Source organism: Schistocerca nitens, chromosome 6, assembly GCF_023898315.1.
Source record: "Schistocerca nitens isolate TAMUIC-IGC-003100 chromosome 6, iqSchNite1.1, whole genome shotgun sequence".
Lineage (NCBI taxonomy): Eukaryota > Metazoa > Arthropoda > Insecta > Orthoptera > Acrididae > Schistocerca > Schistocerca nitens.
Window position 1 is genome coordinate 238,881,477 of NC_064619.1, and position 8,860 is coordinate 238,890,336.

Genomic DNA, 8,860 nt, shown 5'->3' on the forward strand with positions numbered 1-8,860 from the left:
GTTATTCAATCTGTATATTGAGCAAGCAGTAAAGGAAACAAAAGAAAAATTCGGAGTAGGTATTAAAACTCATGGAGAAGAAGTAAAAACTTTGAGGTTCGCCGATGACATTGTAATTCTGTCAGAGACAGCAAAGGACTTGGAAGAGCAGTTGAACGGAATGGACAGTGTCTTGAAAGGAGGATATAAGATGAACATCAACAAAAGCAAAACGAGGATAATGGAATGTAGTCAAATTAAATCGGGTGATGCTGAGGGAATTAGATTAGGAAATGAGACACTTAAAGTAGTAAAGGAGTTTTGCTATTTAGGGAGTAAAATAACTGTTGATGGTCGAAGTAGAGAGGATATAAAATGTAGACTGGCAATGGCAAGGTAATCGTTTCTGAAGAAGAGAAATTTGTTAACGTCGAGTATAGATTTAAGTGTCAGGAAGTCGTTTCTGAAAGTATTTGTATGGAGTGTAGCCATGTATGGAAGTGAAACATGGACGATAACTAGTTTGGACAAGAAGAGAATAGAAGCTTTCGAAATGTGGTGCTACAGAAGAATGCTGAAGATAAGGTGGGTAGATCACGTAACTAATGAGGAGGTATTGAATAGGATTGGGGAGAAGAGAAGTTTGTGGCACAACTTGACTAGAAGAAGGGATCGGTTGGTAGGACATGTTTTGAGGCATCAAGGGATCACAAATTTAGCACTGGAGGGGAGCGTGGAGGGTAAAAATCGTAGAGGGAGACCAAGAGATGAATACACTAAGCAGATTCAGAAGGATGTAGGTTGCAGTAGGTACTGGGAGATGAAGCTTGCACAGGATAGAGTAGCATGGAGAGCTGCATCAAACCAGTCTCAGGACTGAAGACCACAACAACAACAAGGAAAGTATCATTTGGATGTAAAGTAATTTGAAATCGGAACACATTCAAATCTCCCGCTCCATGTTACACTCACAGCAGACACAGGTATGGGCACTGTAGAGTATTCATCGTTCGATTCTGTTTTACGTGACGAAAGATAGCTTTTTCAAAGTCGAGATTGCGACCTGTCCATGGAGCACCAGTCAGCCCTTCTACTTGCGAACACAGCAGTTTCTTGCAGCCGTTGCTGTAGTCCTGGGTCGGCAACAGCGTGAAAAACTTCACGCATACACCATGTGCTGCCCATGTGCCGTCGGAGGTTCGAGCTGTCTTGACATTACACGGTACGTCTCGGCTTAGCTCGATCCTTCTCGGTAAGGAGTAAAATTACATTTAGCAGTGCGATCCGATAGTTTCTTTCAGCATTTGGTACGCCTTATTTTGGTCACCACGACTATCTTCTGTGCGGCAGAATTGTAGTGTAGACGAGGCTTATCCTTCATTTGTTCGTGGTATAAAGGAAGTTCACAAATCCAGTGGATGTTTGCGCATAAAATGCCAGTATAGAAATCTATCGTCGTAGACCTTCAAAAATGTATGGAAATTACGGAGGGGAGCTCTATTATGTAGTCAAATAATCGACGGACACTGCAAGCTTGCTACGGAAGGGCGCTACAACATGATGCCGAAAGAATTAAGAGATTCATTTGACGATGAAAAAGCTAAAAATTATAGCGATCGATAGACGATGTGAACAGGATTCATTGGTCTGTATATCAAATGGTTCAAATGGCTCTGAGCACTATGGGACTCAACTGCTGAGGTCATTAGTCCCCTAGAACTTAGAACTAGTTAAACCGAACTAACCTAAGGACATCACAAACATCCATGCCCGAGGCAGGATTCGAACCTGCGACCGTAGCGGTCTTGCGGTTCCAGACTGCAGCGCCTTTAACCGCACGGCCACTTCGGCCGGCAGGTCTGTATATCAAGAAGCCTTTTGAGCTACATATGCAGGCATGGAAAATGTGATGGAAATAGTGGTGTGAATAGTTGATTTTCTGAAGTCGCACGAATTATTATATCGTCAGGTGCAACAGTTTTTGGCTGAAACTGAACGAAGACTATGGAGATGTTATGTACTACTGCAAATTACGTTGGTAAAGTCAAAGAACACGCCTGAAACGAGTTACCGATTTAAGACCTGCTTTTATTGAATTTGTGGGAAACAGTAAAGCAAATACGAAAATTAGAAGACGAGAATAGATTGCTGATCTTGCATTTTAAATAAAGGTGACTGTAATTCTACAGTGTCTTCCTCGGGAAAAATTTCCACGTCTCTATAGTAAAGCTGCAAACCTGATATCAATGCATCGTGTTTGAAAGGTTTTTTCCTATTATGAAACTAAATAAGTCACGATTAGCGACGATTTAAATTTTATTCTGCATCGCGTCAAAAGTAATTAAATAATAATAAAAATTTGTTTTGTTTGTGATCTATGTTATTGACAAATGTAAAATATGGAACAAAGACGTGTGCAACGCTTTCTCCACCATCTTGGCATCAGAAGAGTGAATATTTTCGCTGTGCGACTGCTGTAGCAGATATTAGGACCAGCGTTTTATCCATAGGGTCAAGTAGGTCACTGGATTATGTTTTGCCAGTCAGACTACTAGAAACAGTGCCAATTTTCAGGTCTTCTCTAACATCTCGTCGCCTGCCATTTTCCTACACGACTGGAGACATGAATTTCTGTTTAGAGGTGAGACAAGATTCTGAATTGGCGTCAGTAACGGCAGTTTCCGAGTGTGGAACCAACTACAAGAGCGGTGATCTTCGCTGCGTCATGTAGTGGCGTACAGTACAAACTGGGGTACCATGGTGTGGCGTGTCATAACTTACAAAGACCAGTAACCGTCACTGAGCCCTGCAATACTCACACGCAAGATCCTGTTTCCGATTCGAAAGTATCCGAAAGATGTACCATACCCGTGCGAACTCTTCAGCACCTCTGGCCATAAAGTTCATCACATGCGTTCCCTATTGAGCACGTGAGGACACAACGGCACGGTGTTTCATCTATCCTGCCTTACTAGTGATCACGGTGGATCATTTGTGAATCAAAAGTACCACCAGCTGAGCTCGAAAATATCAGACAACTCTTTGGTCGTATATAGATGAAATTGTAAGATTGTTTGATGGCCGAAGGTGCTTATATATGATACTAAAATAGTAGGCTTCGGTTACTTAGAACTCATAATTTTAGAAATGAAAGTAATGTGGTTAATAAAGCATTTACAGCTAGGCTGATATTCAACGTTGTCTTGCTTGAGCACATGTGCGCCTTCAGTGGATCTGCGGAAATAGAACTTATTCGCAATGTATTGCCGGGTTACCGAATTATGTCATAAGTAAGTGGTTCAAATGGCTCTGAGCACTATGGGACTCAACTGCTGTGGTCATCAGTCCCCTAGAACTTAGAACAACTTAAACCTAACTAACCTAAGGACATCACACACATCCATGCCCGAGGCAGGATTCGAACCTGCGACCGTAGCAGTCGCACGGTTCCGGACTGCGCGCCTAGAACCGCGAGACCACCGCGGCCGGCCATAAGTAAGTGCTTTCCTTTGCACACCAGGTATTTATGTGATAGCGTGACTAACCATGACGTGTTACAATATGGTGAGGTGATACTATATTTCACAGTATAAACATATTTCCTTAAAGCGTATAGTTTTTGTTCTTTCTCTTTCATAGTCTATTCCTTCCGTAATGGAGCACACTGAAAGTAATGTACTTAATTAACGCTGTATTAAGACTTTCGTGTTAGTTACTAAATTCTTCATAGGCTCTCATCATTCAGGGAAATGTTTCGGCTTATTACAAATAAAAAGTAAGATATGGATTTCTGTATTGCCTAGATGAGATACTCTATTAAAAGAGAGTTTTTAATTTAACTCGTTCTTATCTGGATCCAGACAATACAATGAATTATAGTAATGAATATTGAATAGGGATCAATGAAGTTTACGGTTTGGTAAAATACGTTTCATACAAACTCTCGGCGCTGGAGCATGGCATTTTTCTGTTAAAGGTCCGTTCATGTATTTTTAACCGTATGTCTTCTCTCTGTTTTTTCACTAAAATCTGACTTCGTGATGAGACAGCACCCGAAGACTGTGGTGGATCGAGCTGGAAGATTTTTTTGCATAGAAGTACAAAACCTTTTGCCAAGCCAAGTCACCCAACAACCTTACAATGACTAAAGATACAAAATAAAACGTACATAGGTTAGTAATAACAGTATATTCTGAAACGAAACACAATTAAATTACGACACTTACATTGAGACTTGCATTATGCAATTACGAGTGCCGACTGATTGCAGCTCGTGAATGTATTAATGGTGGCGTGCCAAAATACGTCCGATCTGGACAAGACCTATAAAAACAAAAGGTGCCTCTTATTCCGCCGATAATCTGACGATAAAAAATCTTCAAATGTTTCCAGCGGCTGCATATAATATTTATACAGCTGTGGAGTATGTCTCAAATTATTTCTTTCATTACTTATAACTAAGTTTTCTACTAATAAATGCTCAGCGTGCAAAAAAAAACCCTCAGTCCGAACAGGCCATGAAGGCCCAACGGTACGACCGGCCGCCGTGTCATCCTCAACCACAGGCATCACAGTAAGCGGATATGGAGGGGCACGTGGTCAGTACACCGCTCTCACGGCCGTTGTCAGTTTTCGTGACCGGAGCCGCTACGCTACTTCTCAGTCAAGTAGCTCCTCAGTTTGCCTCACAAGGGCTGAGTGCACCCCGCTTGCCAACAGCGCTGGACAGACCGGATGGTCACCCATCCAACTGCTAGCACAGCCCGACAGCGCTTAACTTCGGTGATCTGACGGGAACCGATGTTACCACTGCGGCAAGACCGTTGGCTCAGCATGCAAATGTGCCTTTAAAAGTTCCACAGTGGAACGAAAACTTAACCAATGACTCAACGCGAATGTTTTGAAAACAGTCCAGCGACACAGTTTCAAAGCGCTGGGAAGCTATAACATAAATGAGTCCTCACAACACTGATAACAGTCATAAGCGAGCTATACTTGGAATGAGTCCGTTGACTGCGTGAAAGTAATTTTGACAAGAAAGCTAAGAAACTATTCCACCGATAAGGATTATCAGAATGGGAGCACTCTTGCCTTGTTTACAGATTTAATTTCGTCAAAGCAGGCGGGGTCACTATGACATCACCACGGAATGTAAAACAAAAGCCTGTTTGCTTCTCTGATGTGTTATTTGTCAAAAGTGAACATGTCTACGCCTAGTGACCAGAATTTTGGTGCAAACTTGATGAATATTTCGACAACTGAATTGCCGTCATCAGACTATCTGATCCACTGGTGCTAGAAGGTAGAGTTGGGACTTTAACGTGAACCCGTGGCTCCCATTCTTCTCTAAAAATTTGGAGACACCCGTAATAAGTTACATTCGTTTGGTGAAAAATGCGATATCATTTCACCAGTATCTGTGGCCACGTACCAGAGTTGGGGCACTGCACCTTGGTGAGCAGGTTGGGGATATGTTGATTACTCTGTGGTAAGTGTAATACGTGTTTGCGAGCCCGTCTTTGCGTATGCTGTACACTATCGTTGTATACATCGGCCGTACCGCTACAATGCTGTGGCAGACTCCAAAACCAGATTTTTTTTGCCTTAAGGCTGTATGCGCGTCTGGCTTGAGATCCCATATCCCGTGCTGGGTTTCCACCCCGTCTATCGCCCTGTCCAACATCCACAAGGATCAGTGTTCACGTTGATCGACGCTTGATTTTCGATTTCTGAATGTTGGTCAAGGTCTCCTACGTTTTAGCAAAATTTTGAACAGGATACTAGGTACTCCTAGCCGCGATTAATCTTTTCCGTGGTTTTTATTTCAGAAGGCTCCGTTACTTAACGATTTCAAAATTAGAAGTCTGTCAGCATCTTCGTTCAGTCGACTTTCATAATGTTATAATAGTATGGGCCAAAGAAGGCGGATGGTGGGGCATTGCGTAGCAGCAAGTAGAGGTCTACCACATGGCACTCGAACCAGTGGTGTCACTGTGTCGCACCTATCTGTAGAGGGCACTTCAGGAAGCACGTGCTACCTCTCGAGTTATTTTCTTGTTAGTTTAGGTCTCATGAGGTTAGTTAGCTACTTTAGTGTTTCTTATGTGTGATATAATGCAAACACGACACGTATTATTAAGTTTAGAAGCCCAACGTATAAATTTTTCTAAGGAGGTTCAGAAGCCAGGGTGGTGTTTACAACGCAGCCAGTAAAGCATGAAGAGCTCCGCGACCGTCGACTTGCTTGTCGTAAACACGCATGCCACCATTGCTCATCGTGAAGTTCCTCCACGGCTCTGGCAATGTGGCCTTTATAGCACAAATCAGTTAGTGTGCCAAGTGTTAGCTCACTTGTCGAAATGGTGCTCTCTCTTTCCATAACGATCCAGACGTTTAACAAAAGCAGTTAATGCAATGTTGTAAGTGCATACATTACCTTTGACTCCTTGTATAGAGCACCTACCTTGTAATTGGACGTATCCCGTGTAAATCTTATTCTATGACTTCGTACGAGGATAAATTTTGCATTGAGCAATAATATTTTTCCCCCACAAGCCGACACCATAACGATCAAAATCACTAATTAGACTTTTCACAACGCAGTAAGTAGACCATAAGGTTTAAGAATACCTTCACAAGAAATCTAATTTTACCTTATTCTGTAATGTTGGAGATATATACCTGTTGTTGTTGTTGTTGTTGTTGCTGTTGCTGTTGTGGTGGTCTTCAGTCCTGAGACTGGTTTGATGCAGCTCTCCATGCTACTCTATCCTGTGCAAGCTTCTTCGTCTCCCAGTACCTACTGCAACCTACATCCTTCTGAATCTGCTTAGTGTATTCATCTCTTGGTCTCCCTCTACGATTTTTACCCTCCACGCTGCCCTCCAATGCTAAATTTGTGATCCCTTGATGCCTCAAAACATGTCCTACCAACCGATCCCTTCTTCTAGTCAAGTTGTGCCACAAACTTCTCTTCTCCCCAATTCTATTCAATACCTCCTCATTAGTTACGTGATCTACCCACCTTATCTTCAGCATTCTTCTGTAGCACCACATTTCGAAAGCTTCTATTCTCTTCTTGTCCAAACTGGTTATCGTCCATGTTTCACTTCCATACATGGCTACACTCCATACAAATACTTTCAGAAACGACTTCCTGACACTTAAATCTATACTCGATGTTAACACATTTCTCTTCTTCAGAAACGATTTCCTTGCCATTGCCAGTCTACATTTTATATCCTCTCTACTTCGACCATCATCAGTTATTTTACTCCCTAAATAGCAAAACTCCTTTACTACTTTAAGTGTCTCATTTCCTAATCTAATCCCCTCAGCATCACCCGATTTAATTTGACTACATTCCACTATCCTCGTTTTGCTTTTGTTGATGTTCATCTTATATCCTCCTTTCAAGACACTGTCCATTCCGTTCAACTGCTCTTCCAAGTCCTTTGCTGTCTCTGACAGCATTACAATGTCATCGGCGAACCTCAAAGTTTTTACTTCTTCTCCATGAATTTTAATACCTACTCCGAATTTTTCTTTTGTTTCCTTTACTGCTTGCTCAATATACAGATTGAATAACATCGGGGAGAGGCTACAACCCTGTCTCACTCCTTTCCCAACCACTGCTTCCCTTTCATGCCACTCGACTCTTATAACTGACATCTGGTTTCTATACAAATTGTAAATAGCCTTTCGCTCCCTGTATTTTATCCCTGCCACCTTCAGAATTTGAAAGAGAGTATTCCAGTTAACGTTGTCAAAAGCTTTCTCTAAGTCTACATATGCTAGAAACGTAGGTTTGCCTTTTCTTAATCTTTGTTCTAAGATAAGTCTTAAGGTTAGTATTGCCTCACGTGTTCCAACATTTCTACGGAATCCAAACTGATCTTCCCCGAGGTCCGCTTCTACCAATTTTTCCATTCGTCTGTAAGGAATTCGCGTTAGTATTTTGCAGCTGTGACTTACTAAACTGATAGTTCGGTAATTTTCACATCTGTCAACACCTGCTTTCTTTGGGATTGGAATTATTATATTCTTCTTGAAGTCTGTGGGTATTTCGCCTGTCTCATACATCTTGCTCACCAGATGGTAGAGTTTTGTCATGACTGGCTCTCCCAAGGCCATCAGTAGTTCTAATGGAATGTTGTCTACTCTCGGGGCCTTGTTTCGACTCAGGTCTTTCAGTGCTCTGTCAAACTCTTCACGCAGTATCTTATCTCCCATTTCATCTTCATCTACATCCTCTTCCATTTCCATAATATTGTCCTCAAGTACATCGCCCTTGTATAACCCCTCTATATACTCCTTCCACCTTTCTGCCTTCCCTTCTTTGCTTAGAACTGGGTTGCCATCTGAGCTCTTGATATTCATACAAGTGGTTCTCTTCTCTCCAAAGGTCTCTTTAATTTTCCTGTAGGCAGTATCTATCTTACCCCTACTGCGACGAGCCTCTACTTCCTTACATTTGTCCTCTAGCCATCCCTGCTTAGCCATTTTACACTTCCTGTCGATCTCATTTTTGAGAAGTTTGTATTCCTTTTTGCCTGCTTCATTTACTGCATTTTTATATTTTCTCCTTTCATCAATTAAATTCAATATTTCTTCTGTTACCCAAGGATTTCTATTAGCCCTCGTCTTTTTACCTACTTGATCCTCTGCTACCTTCACTACTTCATCCCTCAGAGCTACCCATTCTTCTTCTACTGTATTTCTTTTCCCCATTCCTGTCAATTGTTCCCTTATGCTCTCCCTGAAACTCTCTACAACCTCTGGTTCTTTCAGTTTATCCAGGTCCCATCGCCTTAAATTCCCACCTTTTTGCAGTTTCTTCAGTTTCAATCTGCAGTTCATAACCAATAGATTGTGGTCAGAA

General features: G+C 41.9%; 1 pseudogene; it reads right to left on the reverse strand.

Moving 5' to 3' along the window:
- Window positions 1-4,689: 4,689 nt before the first annotated feature.
- On the reverse strand, window positions 4,690-4,807 carry LOC126264004 (5S ribosomal RNA; annotated as a pseudogene).
- Between the last annotated feature and the right edge of the window lie 4,053 nt (window positions 4,808-8,860).